General features: G+C 37.2%; 1 protein-coding gene across 2 annotated transcripts in view; it reads left to right on the top strand.

Moving 5' to 3' along the window:
• Positions 1–2,394: 2,394 nt before the first annotated feature.
• PIK3C2A (phosphatidylinositol-4-phosphate 3-kinase catalytic subunit type 2 alpha) overlaps positions 2,395–17,561 on the top strand; it is an 89,184-nt gene continuing 74,017 nt past the window's right edge. The window contains exon 1 of one of the 2 annotated variants that reach the window (XM_032488928.1): positions 2,395–2,646. The gene's annotated coding sequence lies outside the window, so the exon portion shown is untranslated. Of the gene's footprint in view, positions 2,647–2,706; positions 2,853–17,561 lie in introns of those variants that run through there. The other variant, XM_014568088.2, reaches the window with a different exon arrangement.

Consider the following 17,561-nt stretch of genomic DNA (forward strand, 5'->3'; position numbering starts at 1 on the left):
TATCCCTAGCACAGACGATAGTACCTGCCATAATGGAAAAAATACTTTTATTACTTGATACTTTTTTCCCCCTTTTTTTGCTAAATGAAACAGAGGATAAACATTTCCTATTCCTTCTACAAAGTTCACATCATTTCTTCATTTATGCATTTAATGTTCTGAGTGTGATTCCTCTATGACAGTGTTATCTATCTTAGGTAATGATCTCTGAGAGGTAGAGACCAGCTTTTAAGTTGTCTGGTATAGGACCTTGTAGAGTTCTACTGGGGTGGGGATATAGCTTTGGGAAAGGACAGAGAGGAATAGGTTCACTTATTAATGGCCTTTCATAGCAACTTTATTGCTGTTAAAATCTTCCTGGCCTGTTCAGGGCAGTGTGAAATTAAAAGAGCATGAGCCATGTAGTCAGACCCAGCTTTGGATCCCAACTGTACTATTTAGTAGCTGTGTGACTCTGGGCAAATTACTTAAGTTCTCTGTTCCTCAAATTCCTCAGCTATAAAATGAAGATATCATAATGGCACCATTTTATAAGGTTGTTGGAGGCATTCTTGTAGATCCCTCCCCATGACTTGTAAAACACTAAGAGCAGGGCTTCCCAAATGCTCAACAAATGTCAGCCACTATTTTTACCTGTGGTAAAATAAGGTTACCCATTTCTCATTTGGTACTGGAAGAAGTTTGGGAATATTTGTGGTACTGTGAAGTTCTCTGTGGGAGGTTAGGATTGGAACACTTAAAAATATAATGCCTCCTCCTCAATTATTTTCTCTACCTTTAAAACAATATTGAAGCCAGTGGGAGAAGGGAAGGAGGAGAAATGGCTACCAGCTGTGTTCTGTTTGATTCCAAATAACAGCAGCACCATTTTGCACTTTCTCCTAGAAGTTGGTGTTTCTATTGTTCGCACACGCATCTTCATATACCCACTGCCAGACAGATGACACATGCTAAGCGAAGGCTACTAGTTCAGATTCTTGACACCTGTCAATTTGTGAATGCTGGGTTTTGTTTGTTTGTTTGTTTGTTTGTTTTGGGGGAATCCGGAGAACCATCAAGCTCCCTTTCTTCCTCTTCTTATTGGGACCTTTCTGGTGGATCAGAGCCTACAAAATATTGGCCATTCAAGAGCTGTAATAAAATAGTGAAGTCCAAACTGCAACAAGGAACTCACTCATGCAAGGGCCCTCTGCTGCTGGGACCCAGAGGACATATTTCTCCTAAGAAAAATGTAAGAAAGATACAAAAAAGTCAAACAGATAATTTTCCCTGAAGACACAGTGTTCTCTCAAGTCCCCTTCCTTCTTTTCTGAAGGCACACTCAGTTCTGGACCAGAAGCTAGGAAACCAGTCTAAGACAATTGTGTCTCCCCTCCCCTTTTAATCTTATGAAAGAGCTGCCAATTCTAGAAATTCCTCCTTTGATCAGAAGATAAAGCAGAACAATGGTGTAGCACTAAGCAGATTCCTAAGGGACATTCTTCTAGGGTGTGTAAAGCCTCACTGGAAGTGTGTACATGGTGGGGGTGGGGAGGTTGGTGGGAAAGCTAGGAGTAGGAAGGGTGGGTGGACAAGAGTTGGTAGCCACAGCCGCAAGGAATATACAGTTGCTTCTAGACTTCGTAGAGTAGCAACTCCACGCAGTCTCATTTCCTGAAAGGTGTAGGTACATTTATTGCAGTGTTTAGAGGGCTTCATCCACTTCACATCCTCCCTCCCCCCACCAAAAAAAAAGAAAAAGAAAAATTAGGCTCCCCTCCCCCGACTATTTGTTGGAGATAAGCTTCTGCTTGTCTTACAGCTTTCTCACAATTTTTTTTTTAAACTAAGAACTCTTGTCCAAACTAGTCTATCTCATTAGATTGCGAGCCTCTGGAAGGAGCTGTTCTCTTACTGTTTAAGGGACTATCTGTAGTAAAATGTTGTGGATTGGAGGGATTGTATCGTGCCCACAGCTTCACCATCTGTAAACAGACATAATTCTCCTACCTGTTTAATACGGTCATGTAATTTTTAAATTTAACATTTGAGGGCTAAACGCTTTACAAGCATAATCTAATTCAATTCTCACGAGGAAGCTATTACAGAGATTGTATGTGAAGATATTTTGTAATGTAGAATAGAGCCATCTGGCTGAGTTATTACTCAGCTATCTTCCTCACCTGGCTGTTACGAGAATTAAATGAGACACTGATGTGAAAGCACTTTACACAATCCACGTGATGGGCGGGCGGCTAATCACGCATCCCGCAGCACCTGATCCACTGCGAGGACTCAGTAAACGCGGGTAGGAGTGACCGATTTTATACCTTGCCTGTTCCTTTCAGTCTTCCAATCACAAACTTATCTCCGCCCGGCCTGGGGCGAAAACCACGAATCTGGGAGCTGCAGCCCGGATGGAGGCGAGTGCAGAGTCCCAGGAGAGGGCACGGGAACAATAGAGCAGTTCGGTGGTTGGTGGGACTTCGGACGCCAGGCGGGAGAGGTGGCCGGCTGGGGTCCCCGGAGGCCCCCTCCCCAGGTCTGGGGCAGCACGGAGAGACGTCCAGAGCCAGCTAAGAATTCTTCTGGGAAAGCCGGACTCGGTCCCCGCCTACCCCAGCTAGAGCCTGAAGAGACGCGCCCAAGCCCCGCCCCCTACCTCAGGTAGGCCGTCTTCGCCAGCCAATTCGCGAGAAGCCTGGGCGGGGAAGGCGGTGCTTCCCGGCCGGAAGTGACGTCTATGCTTGGCTGGCCGCAGAGTCTGCCGAATCTCTCGGCGGCGGCTGAGGCGGCTGCGGGGAAAATGGCTCGGACTGTGGCAGCTGTTGTGACTTGGGTTGTGGTGGCGGCAGAGGCTCAGGCAGCGTGAGGTGAGGAGCGGTGGTAGCGTCAGGGGCCGGAACTAGGACCCTGCGCTGCAAAGGGGGCGAGGGGCCCTAGGGATCCTGGGATGGGAGAGTGTCTTGCCGCGGCCCCTAATCCCCCGAGTGCCCGCTTCTGACCCTCCATCCCGTACTCTTGGCGCTGCCCCCAGTCCGATTCAACCTCCCTCCAGGCCTTGCTTCCATCCAGGCTATTGCAAGCTGCCCCGCCAAAGGTGCCTGCGCCCCCACCAGGACCCTCTTGTCTGGGGCGAGGGGGGAGCGCCTGGGACTTAGTTTTGTCTCAAAGAGGGAGGGGAAGCCACCCCCTTGTTCTCGGGACCCGGCTGAAGCCGCAGTGGCCGGTCCTGTTCTCTTGTTGAATTGTTAAAGAGTCTGGAAAGTGTGTGTGTTGCTCTTCTCAGTTAATGCTCCCCACCGCCCTTTCTTTTCACCTCCTAGTCCCATCTCCGGCTTTGGGGCTAATGATCTTTTTTCTCTCCTCCCGTTCCCCACCCCAGTTTCCTTTTTGCCGCGAATCCACTTGCTTCAGGAAGACAGAATTATTTCACTGTGTATTTAGCGCATCATCTTTCTGGGAGAGCGGTCAGATTAAAAATGTTTGCTTAACTCTTCTTGAGTAACGGCGGAACAATAAATAAAGAAAAAAAGCACATAACTATTTTCCTCACTCAGTGGTTTGGCTTTAAAAACGAGGTTCTCCAGCTGTGGAATTTTTTTTCCGGGGGGAGCAGGGATTGAGGAGGGAAATGAGGAAGGAGAAAAGTAAGTCAGGAGTAAAGTCTGGAGATAAAGAACATGGAAGAAAGAGCGTGGTAGTTCTTTCCCTATATTAGCCTGATAGAGGTTCAGTTTGTAATTATATTTTTATCTTAAACAGTGGGTGTTAAATTGAGTGCGAGGAAGGAGGCCTTCCCCTTCGAACAAGATTGCTTATTAAAGAAGTATCCTAAAATTTCTTCAGGTGGGTGTCAGGCAGAAAAGTTCTGCTGGGAAAATTGTGTATTACTTTGGAGCAGCAAAGGCACAGATTACAAGAGATGCAGAAAAAAGAAAGCTATTCTTAGAAGAGTGGTGAAGATGTAGTGTAAAAAGTGGCGGAGGCTGTAGGGAGGTCCAGAAACACTGATTCCAGGAGAGACTTTGTAACCTTTGCCTCCTTGGCTTGTGGTTAAGTCTGCACAGAAGACACCTCTTAGCAGTTCTGCCAGAGTTGGGGGTTGATGCTTTTACTCATAGTAGCACATTAGACCGAAGGGCCTTAGTTGAGGTTTATACAGTGGAAGATAACTGCTTGTTTACTATTGAGTACGGTAAAGCATTATGACTAAATTATTTAACTCAAGCTTAATTCAGGAGTGATTTTATATAGGAACAAAGCACATATAGAGCTGCTTCAGGTAATTTTGCCTAAATTAATAGATTCTAAAACAAGTTTTTCTTATGAAAATCTCTGTTGCGATTTGTTTCATATACATGTTGCTTGCAGTTTTTCTTGGGAAGCAATATATTTTATTGTCATTCATAGGTTTCACAACTTTTTGTTTCGTGGAATATAAAAGTTCACATGCTTGTATTTTAGGAATTCAATACTATGTAATTACCTATATATTAAGCTTATGATTCTTTTTTTTCTCCCTTCTGCCATAAATGATTCTAAAATTTTCAATTAATTGAAGATTGCTGCATAATTCCAATGTCCAGGAATCCTTCTTTAATCTAGCTCAGTGTTTTTGCACTTAGTAAGCACATTGAATAAATGAACTTATACCTAACCAAGAGTGTTCAATTTCCCAAGAGTTCAGAGTTCTTATCAGCATCAGACCAAACTTTTCAGAGCAGCAGTGCAAAGCACTTTTTTTTTAAAATGCTCTGTAACTTGTGTTGCTTTGATAAAATAAGTTATCCATTTTATTGTATTTGACACATTCCAAAAGGAATTTAAGGCAGGTAAATGATAAAGGTGAATGTTTTAGTGCAATTCATTTACATAGTACAGTGACTTGATTTGTTAATTGTACCTGAGTAAGGCTTAGAGTTGACCCTAAGAAAGATCTTGTTGCTTTCAGAGGGCCTGCAAGGGTGCCTGATACTGCAGTGGTTCCAGGGATAGAAAAGTGAATGAGATGGTGCTTGTCCTCAAGAAGTTCTCTAGTCCATCTGGGGAGACAGACACAAATTGTAACAGTATGGTAATATGGGTATATAAGGAGGGTGGATCCAAAGTACTAAATAGGATGTGATCATCTGGGCTGGAAGATGAAGAGGGAGTGAATGCATCTGATGAGGACAGTGAAGCTCAAACTGAGTCTTAAAGGATGAATTCTTTTATTAATGAGGGTGGGATAGAGGTGATCAGCTTCTAGACTCTGCTATGATACTACCAAGCAATGAGATACTAAGCAAGATGTTTAATATATCTGGTTATCTTGTTTTTTTCCCATTCAAGAGTGGGACAACATCTAAATCATGCTGTCCAGTAGAAATATTAAATGACAGCCACATATATAAGGTATTTTACATTTTCTTGGTAAATCTTTGGAATCTGGTGTGCATTTTACACTTACAGCATGTATTACTTCGGACTAGCCACTTGTCCAGCACCCAGTAGCTGCCTGTGGTTAGTACCTACCATTTTGGACAATGGCAGATCTAGAGTACGAAAATTCTGCTTTTTTATCTTGGATTCCTGCTTGAAAAGAAGAAGCAACTATTATGAGAAATGTATTACTAGTAATTTATAATTTCTAGTCATTTTGATAGTATTCACAAATGATGCTCTTCTGATTGGAGTTATGGTCATACCTGGAAACAATATTGCTGTAGGATATCTTTCAGGTTGTTCAGAGAGACCACCAGAGGCTTATTTTAGTCATGATAACTGTGACTAACAGTGATAAAGTAAATACTATCCTTATATTTGTATTGATTGTTGGTTATAGAGTTACTCATGCTTCCCTGTCACCCCCCCCCCCCGACCTTATTCTCTGTGAAGTAAATAGGGCAGGTATTTTTCTTGTTTTCTTGAAGAAGAAATTGAGGCCCAGTGAAATTGTGATTTGTTTAGCATAATATATTAGACGTATTGCTTGAACTTCTAGTGTCTTACAATGCTAAGCCTAGAGAAAAAATGTAAGGGATGTTATAGTTTCATTTAAAATAGATGAGAGTTAATTAGGCAAGAATTTTTATTTGTGAGTAGAGTTTAGATCTTAAACTTATTGTAGAAAGAAGGTGATGAGGTGTCAAGGACAGGTAATTCAGTGTACAGGAAACAACTTGTGGAAACTTAGGTAAGGGAAAATAAAGTATAGCTTTAAGGAAGGATTTGCAAGTCTTATTTAAAAAGATAAAGACAAGACAGAAGTCAAGTAGGAGATGAGAATAAAAAGACATCTGCAATAAAGAATTTGAGGGCAGTGGTCAAAACTTTTATATTATTTGGATGATTCAGGAAGTCTTAGCAAATGCTATGAACTTGTGTCATGAGTAGTGTGGAAAACATGGTTAAGAGTACAGAAAAAGAGGTTGTTAGCTATAAATGAGTAGTAGAGTAATATTAGCTCCTGTTGTGAAATGAGCAGAAATTTGATAAGGAATTTTACTATGAGGAGAGAAAAGAATAGACAGTGTTCATAAAGGAAAATTGGTTAAAAAATTTGCAGAATGGAAAATCCTAATTAAAACAGGTCATTTAAAATTTTTTTCCCTATAAAGACTGAAATTGGCAGTTTACCTTCAGAAAATGCCAATAGAAGCAGGAAGACGTTAAGTATTGTTAAAGTTCTACTGTGTAAAGAGAGGAAAAAGCAAAGGTACAGTCCTCTTTGTAGGTAAAAGGGTGGGGAAAATGGGGGGAAACAATAGAAGGAAATCAAAGGTAAGAGGTACTTACCTTCTGGTGAGGTAGGAAAAGAACATGGACATTGATGCAAATATTTTATTTGCAGTTTTGAAAGTTATGCAAAGCATGTATTGTTCCTCCCAGATAAACTGTGAAGGAGATTTAATTACCTGTAAACAAAACCATAGTGGCAGAGTAGCCATAGCCAAATTGATTTATCAGGTCACTTTATGTGTTCATAATGTAATTTATAACTGTTCTAACACCTCTTTTTAGTTTAACGTGTAAGTGTTTTTAGACTACAGTGCTGAGTTGGGAAAAGTGCTCTTTGGCTTCAGGGAATATAGCATGGTTTCATCTGACTAGATCTCATGATGACATTTATCAGACTGGAATTCTGCCTGTATTAAAATGCATGATATGACACTAGCTGTTTAGGATTTTTTTTTTTTTTTTTGAGTCAGGTTTATAGATGTATAATTTACTTTTAGTAAAATGTATCTGTTTTAGGTGTTCAGCACTCTAAATTATGACAACTACTGGCAATGTGTAACTGCCACCACCACAATTAAGATATGGAATAATTACATCCACTCCTGAAAGTGTCCTTATGCCCCTTGTAATCAGTCTTTTCCACTCACCTTCCAGTCTCTAGCAACAACTGATTTTTTCTTTTTTTATTCCTGTAGTTTTGCCTTCCCAGAATGCCACATAAATTGGCATCGTACAGTATATATAGCTTTCTGAGTCTGGCTTTTTTACTTGGCATAATATTTTGAGATTCAATAAGCCCTTAAAAAGCAAGTTAATTTTTAGAATAGTTTTAGTTTACAGAAAAATCGTTAAGATAGTACAGAGAATTCCCATAAACTCTGGACCTGGTTTCTTCTATTATTTTTTTTATGTATGTAAACTGTATTTGCTAATTGTCAAAAACACAAGATTCTAGAATTAAGTTTTTTGTGTGGAAATTGTGTGAAGGTTTCTGTGAAGATGATGACCTTCTAGTGACTTTTATTGTAAATTATATATAGCAGAATTTGCCATTTTAACCATTTTTAAGTGAACAATTTAGTGACAGTGTTATGCAACCATCACCATTATTTCCAAAATTTTTCATCACCCCAAATTCTGTACCCTTTAAGCAGTAACTCCCCATTCCCCTTCTTCCCAGGCCCCGGTAATCACTAATCTTCTTTCTGTCTCTGTGAGTTTACTTAATTCTAGATATTTTGTATAATTGTAATCATGCAGTATTCATTCTTCTGTGTCTAGTTTTTTTTAACTGTGCACAATGTTTTCATACCTGTTGTAGCACATATCAGAACTTTAGTTCTTTTTATGGCTGAATAATATTCTACTGTATATAATATACTGCATTTTGTATATCCACTTGTTGGACACTTGGATTGTTGCCACATGTTGGCTGCTGTGAATAATGCTGCTGGGAGCATTTTTATAGGTATGTAAGTGCCTGTTTTTAATTCTTTTGGGTATATATCTAGGAGTGGAATTGCTGGGTCATATGGTAATTTTATGTTTAATTTTTTGAGGAAACACCAAAGTGTTTTCCAAAGTGGCTGCACCAATAGCATATGACCCAGCAATTCCACCTGGATATATCCTAGAGAAACAAAACCACTACTTTGAAAAAATACATGCACTCCAGTGTTCATAGCAGCATTATTTACAATTGGCAAGATATGGAAGCAACCTGTGTCCATTGATAGATGAATAGATAAAGAAGATGTGATATATATATATCACACACACACACACACACACACACACACACACACACAATGGAATACTCAGCCATAAAAAGGAAGAAAAATTTTCCTATTTGCAACATCGTAGATGGACTTGGAGAGTATTGTGCTAAGTGAAATATGACAGTCAGACAGAGAAGGACAAATACTATATGATATCACTTATATGTGGAATCTGAAAAATACAGCAACCTAGTGAATGTAACAACAAAAGACACAGATATAGAGAACAAATTAGGGTTACCAGTGGGGCTAGGGAAGAGGGAGGAACAAATCTGGAGTAGGGATTAAGAGGTACAAACTCTTATGTATAAAAAAGCTACAAGGATATACACAGGGAATATAGCCAATCTAACTATAAATGGAATATAACCTTTAAGAAATTGTGAATCACTATATTGTACACCTGTAACTTATATAGTATTGTACATCAACTATACTTCAGTAAAAAAAAAAGTTTAAAAAAGTGGCTGCACCATTATATTCCCTTTTGCAAAATATGAGTATAAAAGTGTTCTAATTTCTCTACATCTTTGTTACTGCTTTTTATTTTCCTTTTTTAAAATTATAGCCATTCTAGTAGATGTGAAGTGGTATGTCATTGTGGTTTTCATTTTCATTTCCTTAATGAATAATGATGTTTTCATGTGCTTATTGGCAATAAGCTGCCTTTTTTAATGATAGGAACATGCTGATGGTTGTTCCAACAACTGAACAGAGGTAATATATGTATTTTTTAATGACTGTTATATATGAGGCTTTATATGTATATTATTTTATTTACCCTGACAACACTGTGAAATACCTATGTTTTACAGATGAGAAAACTAAGACAAAGGGAGATTAAGTAGCTTATTTAGGATTACACAGTTAATAAGAGAAAGGTCGGATATTTGAGCTCACGTCTTGTTACTACTTCATTTTTCCCTTTGTTATCACTATTGTTGTACAAAACTATCAATTTCATGCAATTGATGTCATGTGAAAATAAAATTTTGTTAGCTATAGAAACTGATGAAGTTTGAGAGAAGATTTCCAGCCGTATTCATGTCAGGTTTTCATTATTATTCCCTATTTGGGGGTTCTTAGTTGCAATCCAGTTTAATTTTTTTCTGCCTTAAGCCATGTTGAAAATGGAGGCATATACCATAACAGCACAAAAGCTTACTGTTTTTTGTCATGTTGAAATTGGGGTAATGTCAGAGTATTTTTAATGATTCATGTTAAATGAATGAACAGTAAAATAGTCCAAAGTTCAGTAATTATCTTCACAGAGCAGCACTACTGTTGGGATTCTGGGTTAGATTGAAAACTGCTTTGTCAGTAAAATGTGTTTGAACAGGAACCTCTTGCTGTGACAGTATCCCTCCTCTTTGTCCCCCTCTCAAACACATACAGTGATACACATATGTAGATATAGAAAGTTGTTTTGGATGAATGCTTTGGTTGTGATCTCTTAATGTTAAGAATGTTGCTCCTAAAGGATGAAGGTGGTCTAATGACTGCTAGTGCTTACTAGACTACAGTGTAGCCATTGCTTTTTGTCAGAATAGGAAAATTAAGCCCTTTATTAATTGCTTATTGTAGTGGGGCAAAGCACAGTTGTATAAGTGTGGTACAGAGGTTAAGGAATGCGGGAGCCAGGCTAGAATCCATCTTTACAGTTGTGAAGAACCTTGGGAAGGCTCTTATCTTTTTCCGATGACTCTTTTTTTATGCCCAGATCATGGCTCCAATTTCATTTTTCCCCTTACTCCACTATTAAAAATAGTATCCCCCCAACTAAATTATTCTCTGTCATATTACTGATTTTCTCCCTTTTCATTTACTGTCTAAACTTACCATTTTTGTTTGCTTGTTTAAATCAAACCACTTAACATTTCCGTTGCTGTCATCCTAATTCAAGTCATTACTGATTCTTTCCTAAACCATTTTAGTTATTTATTAATTGGTTTCCATTTTTGTTTTTCTTCTGTCTGTTTTCTGCAGAGCAAATTGAGATCTTTGAACAGTGTAAATCATGGGAAAGAGTTGGTGGATGGGTACAGACTTGTTCCATGTCTGGGATTCCTTGTAATTCTTAATCCAGCACTTTAGACCACTCAGTCATACCTCTACTCCTCCTCAGAATTCTGATCTTTCATGCTAGCCTACATGTGGTTATTGAAAGTCTGACTTACTCCCCCTTATGCCAGGATACAGTGCATTCCTCCTCTTCCTGCTGTGTCAGGCTGAGAGTAGGGATGGGCCTGCTTCTCCTATGAAGGGTTTATCATTTTCTGCAATTTAATTCATTGGATTTTTGTGTCCTCTGCTCTCTGATGTCTTAAAAACTTTTTGTTTTTTAGCTTATTTGACTTGTTTTTCATTGTTGGGGTGAGAATGACAGTCTCTTGCCACTTTGCATATCCTGATAAGAAGAGAAAATCCCTCTATTACTTATCACCTTTGTTTTAAAACAGTAAAGCTTGCAAATGATGAAATATTTACAACTCTACCAAAGTTAAGATAGTGAAAAGTAAATCTGCTTTCCACCGTTGGTTCCTTCCAGTCCTTCACTTTTAGTTCCTTAACCTCTATCACCTCAGTCTCCTAAGGTGTCTCTTCCTTTCCAAGTCAGACCTTCTATCTATGCTTCTGATTCTGTCTTACTCAACTGTACCCAGTATCTGAGCTAGAATTTATCTCCTAAATCTTGTGCCTTTCAGTCTTTGTGCACTGAATCCTTCTGTTCAACCTACCACATATTTAAGGCCTTTTTCATTTTAAACAGCCATTCCTGACACCTCATCCTATCTACCTATCTCTTCTATTCTATCTACCTACTTCTCTTAATTCTCTTCACTGTCAAAGAATATGCTCTTGTTACTTGTAATTCCTTATTACTTCTCTAAATCACTAATAAGGGTTGGAGGGGAGAGGAAATGAGGAGTGACTGCTAATGGGTAGAGTTACTTTGGGGAGTGATGAGAATGTTCTGAAATCTGGTAGTGGTGGTGGTCACACAACTCTGAATATATTAAAAACAACTAAATTGTATGCTTTAAGTGGGTGAATTTTATAGGTTAATTATATCTCAAAAAAGTTCTTAAAATGATCACAAATGAGCTCTTAAATCTGGAGTTTTTTGAGTTTTCATCCTATGTCATCTCAGTAGTTTCTAACAATACTGACCAACTCCTTTTTAGGACACTCTATTCCCTTATTTCTCTGATAGCAGTCCTCACACTTTTCTGTTATTTTCCTTTGACCTTTTGTTTTGTGGCCCTCAAGATCTCTTTTTCTCTCTTCATTCTACATGTTATCCCAGTGCCATATCAACCTCTTTCATGACTTTCAGGTCTTTAGTTTTAAATAGATAACTAAAGATTCATCTCTAGCCAACTTGCTCTGTTATACCCAAGGCCAGTACTTTCAATCAGCAAGCAGACATGAATTGTATTTCCCACAAGTACTTGAAATAGTAATGTGTTTCACTCTGGCTAAAAAGCTATGTGGCTCTGAAGAACAGTTCTGAAAATATGTACACAGTGTACACATTGATTTTCTTCTCTCAGAGAAAGAAGTTAATGGTTTATTATTTGGCACATTTAAGATGATTTCCAAGAACTTTAAATAAAAATCAGTGCAACAGTAGTGGATTAAAAATGTTGTAGCTCTTAGGTTAAAGTATTCATTTTGAGTATAGTTTTGTGTACTCTTGAACATGTTACAGAATACTGAAGACACTCTACAGTAAAGAACTACTTCCTGCTTATTCCAAGACTGTTCTGGGTGCTGAAGATATAAAAGTGAACTTGACAGATAAATTCTAGCTTCATTAAATTTATAGTCTAGTGGGGAAAGTTAAGCAATAAAATAAGTAAAATACACAGTATATTGGATGGTACTACATTGCTAAGAAGAAAATAAGTTAAGTGCATAGGCAGTGAAGTTAGAGAAAGTTGTGTTGTCAGGGAGGACTTTACTCAGATGTTACCTTCTCAGTGAAGACTTGGAGAGAGTGAGCCATTCAGCTATCCAGGGGAAGAACAGTCCAGACATAGGGAACAGAGAGCAAAGGCTCTGAGTATTTGAGGAACAAGGAGGCTAGTGTGACAGGGCAGAGAGGAGACTTACAGGAGAGAGGAAATAGAGGGACCAGATATTAAAGTGCCTAGTGGACTATTGTAAAGATTTTACTTTTTCTTTGAGTGAAATAGGAGCTGTTGGAAATTCTGAGCAGAGGGGTGAGAAGATCTTTTTCAATGTCCCTCTGGCTGCTGTGCTGATAATAGTTAGAAGGTACAGGATAGAGGGGTAGCGGAGACAGATTGGGAGGATATTTCTCTAATCTAGGCAAGAGGTGATGGTTGCTTGGTCTAGGATGGTAGCAGGAATACAATGAAGAAATGCTCAAATTCAGAAATATTTGAAGGTAGAGCTTGTAAGATTTTATGTACATATCCATAACTATCTCACAGAGCCACCACCAAACATTGCTACCTTCCTGACAAGCTATAATTGAATTAAAATTTTCTAATTTAATTCAAATAAGAAGGAAAATAAATTTACTGGATATACATACAATGGTGAGAATATAGACTCATCTCACTGGAGTATCTTACTATTCATTTTTAAATGTTTTACTTGTATTTTTAAATGCAGTAAATATTTTTTACATAAATGATCATCTTATGTGCTGTGCACAGTAAGTGATTCACAGATGGTAAGAATTTGAGAAGCCATATTTTATACTTTGTTTCTTTTCTTTTACAATCTTACCCTATCCACATATCCCTTAATGAGTTAGGACAGTGTCCTTGATTTAGGCAAATGAAAAGGGACAGTGTAGCTCTTAGAACTTGTATTATTTTTATGGCATCACTAGAAAGTTGAAGTTCTTGTGTTCACGTAATTTGCCACACGTGGGTAAGAAAAAAATTCTTAAGACTTATCTCTTGCATAAATACCATACTATATTAGTATGTAGTAGTAGTAATGCAGGTGTTTTTGTTATTTTTCACATACCATGTATAATAATAGATGTGAAAATGTGATATTTAAAATATGTGGGGAGTGGATTCTTTTTTATTGTGAAATAACACAGAGAAGTGCCTAAAGCATGTATGATTATTTAATAAGTTATTCCAAAACAAGCACTTGTGTAACCATTTGCTAGGTTAGGAACTAGAACATTGCTGGTATTCCAGAAGTCCCCAGTGAACTTCTCCCTTATCTGTCTGTCTCTTCCTCCCCGTGAGTAACCACTATCCTAACTTTTGATAATCCTTTCCTTTGAAGTTTTTCTGTTGTGTAAGCGCTCTTAAACAATATTTAGTTTTACATGTTTTTGAATGGAATCATTGTGTGTATTTTTGTCTCTCCATTTTCTTAACATTATGTTTCTAAGTTTTATTTTTTATAGCTTGAATTTGTTCATTGGCATTGATGTGCAGAATTCCACTGAATGAACTGCAGTATAATAAAAAATAAATATTTATTCTTTGTCCCCAGTTCCTGTCAAGTTCCTGCAACTCCTACAACCCTTGGAATCTCTAGAGCATTAAGTCTTTTTTTATGCTAGTGAGATGACTACTGTTTGGGATCCCCAGGTAGTTTCTGGATGAGGGCTGGTTGCCAGGAAGACCCAAGGCTTGATCATAGAGTTGGAACTTTCAGCCCCACCTCTTGACCTCTGGGGAGGGGAGAGGAGCTAGAGACCTGAGCTAATTAGTGGCCAGTGATTTAATCAACCATGTCTATGTAATGAAAGCTCCAGTAAAAATTCTTAAATGATGGGGTTGAGAAGCTTCCAGGTTAGTGAACACATTGCGGTGCTGGGGATGGTCGTACTTCTAGAGAGGCCGTGGAAACTCCACACATTTCCCCACCCCCAACCTTGCCTTATACATCTCTTTCATTGCTTCTTCCTGATTTGTATACTTTTTATGGTAAACTGGTAATAGTAAGCTGTTTCCCTGTGTTCTGTGACTCTTACTGTCAAGTTATCAAACCTGAGGTGGGATCCCGGGAACCCAAGATCTTCATATTCTTGTTATTACTTAGTATTGTAAGATTTAATATTTTACCCCCAGGATTACATGTGTGTAGTGGTATCTCACTGAGGTTTTAATATGCATTTGCCTGATAACTAATTAGTTTGAGCTTTTTTTCATATATTTATTGGCCATTAGATTTCATTTTTGTGAAGTTCTTGTCTTTGCCCATTTTTCTTTGATTGTTTTTCTTTTTAATTTGTAGGAGTTATTTACCCAGGATTTGAGTCCTTTGGTTACATGATAAAAATATCTTCCTTCCTGTGGCTTGTTTTTATTGTTCTCTTTGGTGTCTCTTGATGAATAAAAGTTCTGGATTTTACTATAGTCAAATTTATTATTTTCTTCATATGATTAGTGTTTTATATATCTTATTTAAGAAATTTTTCCTTTCTCTGATTCTAAAGACTTTATAGTTCCTTTCACAGTTAGGTGTTTGGCTTGGGCTTGCTTTGAGTTGATTTTTGCTTAAGGAGTGAAGGAGGAGTCCCTCCATTTGTTCTAGCACCATTTATTGAAATGACACTTCTTTCTGTGCTCTGAGATGCCACTTTTGTCTTAAATCAGCTGTCTGTGTAGGTGTGTGTCTATTTCTGGGCTCTTAACATGTTCTCTAGACTTATCTCTTGCATAAATACCATACTATCCTAAGTAAAGTTAGCAGTTTTAATAAATTTTTATTGGGTAGAGCAAGTCCTCCTACCTTGTTCTTTTTCAAGAGGGTCTTGGCTATTTTGGCCCTTTTGGTTACTGTATAAATTTTAGAATCACCTTGCCAAATTTTATCTTAAGAATCTGTTTGAATTTTGATTGGGATTGCATTGAACCTATAGATTTATTTCAAGAGAGGTGACATCTGCATAAAATTGTCTTCAAATCTGTAAACATGGAAAAATATCCATTACATTGAAATAGACAGTATTTGTCAGTAAACTTTTATAATTTCCCCTGCAACTTTTTATTACATGTATTATTAGTTAGTTGGTGGGTTTCATGTATGTGAATGTTATTGTAAGTATTTTTTGAAAACTGCTTTTTCTAATCATTCATTGCAGGAATATAGAAATACAATTAATTTCTGTATTAAAGTATCATAGCCAGCAACCTTGCTAAACTCTGGCAGGTAATTCTATTAATTACCTGCATATTCTTTGGACTTTTTACTTTATCAGTAAATAATGTTTTGTGTTTTCCTGTTTGAACCTACCCTCTTTTTTCTTTTTCTTGCTTTTCTGTCTAGGAGTCTATAAAATGTTGAATAGAAGTGGTGGTGGGCATCATGGTGTTTGTTCATGGTCAGAGGGGAGGTTCATGGTCAGAGCTTTCAAGGTTTTACAATTAAGTATGATTTTTGATGATACTTCTTGTCAAATAAGGAACTTCCCCTTCTATTCATAGTTGGCTAAGAATACCTATTGAGGTGAAAACATACTTTTCCTGTTGAATTCTTTAATTATTCCATGTGGTAAATTGCATTTTATTTTTACTACTAAGTTTGATTTGCTGTTACTTTGTTTAGAACTTTTTGTGTTGGTGTTTGTGAGTAAGATTGGCTTGTAATTTTCTTGTCTCATCCTTGCCCTGGTTTTGTTATCAAAAGTAATAGTCACTTCATAAAATGTTTGGGAAATGTACTTTCTTGTCTGTCCTCTGAAAGGGTTTGTGGAAGGTAGATATTTTTTATTTTATGAAGCCAGGGAAGCCATCTGGCCCTGCAGTTTTCTTCGAGGAAAATATTTTTGGCTGCTAATTCAGTTTCTTTAATGGTTATAAGATTATTCAACTTTATAATTCTGTTTAAGTCAGTTTTAGTAAGTTACTATCTTCTAGGAATTTGTCTATATTTTAAAATTAATATCCTTATTATCTTTCTAATGTCTGTGACATCTGTTGGATGTCCTTTTTTAATTCTTGATATTGTTTATTACTTAATTATTTTTTCTTGATCAGCATCACCAGGTATCTTATTAATATTTTTAAAAGACCCAGCTTTCAGTTTTGTGCACCTTCTCTGTTGTATGTTTCCTATGCCACTAATTTCTTCTGTGGTCTTTTTTCCCTTCCTAATACTTTTATTTTGCTGTTATTTTTCTACTTTCATGAGATGGATGCTTAGTTCATTAAGTTTTCAACCTTTCCACTTTTCTAACATCATATAAAGCTATAAATTTTCCTTTATCTACTGTTTATGTATCTAACAAATTTTTGTATGATGAACATTTTTTACCTTTCTCTGTGTGTTCATTATCAATTTGGTATACAGTTAGATTTAGTATAATTTTTAAATTGCTATTGCCTCAATATGAGTAAAGCTAAGCATCTTTACTTTTTGTGAACTTCTTATTCCAACTCTTTGTCCATTTTTTCCATAGGGTTGTTTCTCTTTACAGGCTTTATATTATGTATTAGTAAAATTAGCTCTTTCTCTGTGATATGAATAGCAAATATTTTCCCCAGTTTATTGTTTTTCCGTTGACATTTCTAATAGTTATTTTACTTTACTTTTCAGCACCTAGAACAGTGCCTGGTGCATGGTATACACCCAGTGACTATTGAAGAAATGAATAAATTTAGTGGTGCTTGTTTGCCAAACAAAAGTTATTTTTTTAAATGCTTATGTCCTTGAATATTCTCTCATGGCTTGTAGGTTTTGAATCATATTATGGCAGCCTTCTTTATGCTGGAGGTTACATAGGGACTCAATATTTTCTTTTGGCTTTATGATTCTATTTTTTTATACTTAAATATTTAATCATTTTCTAATTTATCCTATGTGGTCAATTGTAAACACATTTCTCTATGAAATGTTAACCGTTTTCTAATTATAAAAGATTAATTGGAAATTATAAACTTTGAAAATACAAAAAAATTACAAAGGATGATAAAAACTGGCCTGAGTTAAAAGGCCATATATCAGCTATGGAACTTAAAAAAATAAAGTTTTATTCTCCTGAAAAATAACTAATTGGCAGTTGAGATATTTTATTGACTTGAGAGGAGAGGTAACTTTGGGGAAGATAAATTTTTCCTTACCATCTAGAAGATA

Source organism: Camelus ferus, chromosome 10, assembly GCF_009834535.1.
Source record: "Camelus ferus isolate YT-003-E chromosome 10, BCGSAC_Cfer_1.0, whole genome shotgun sequence".
NCBI lineage: Eukaryota > Metazoa > Chordata > Mammalia > Artiodactyla > Camelidae > Camelus > Camelus ferus.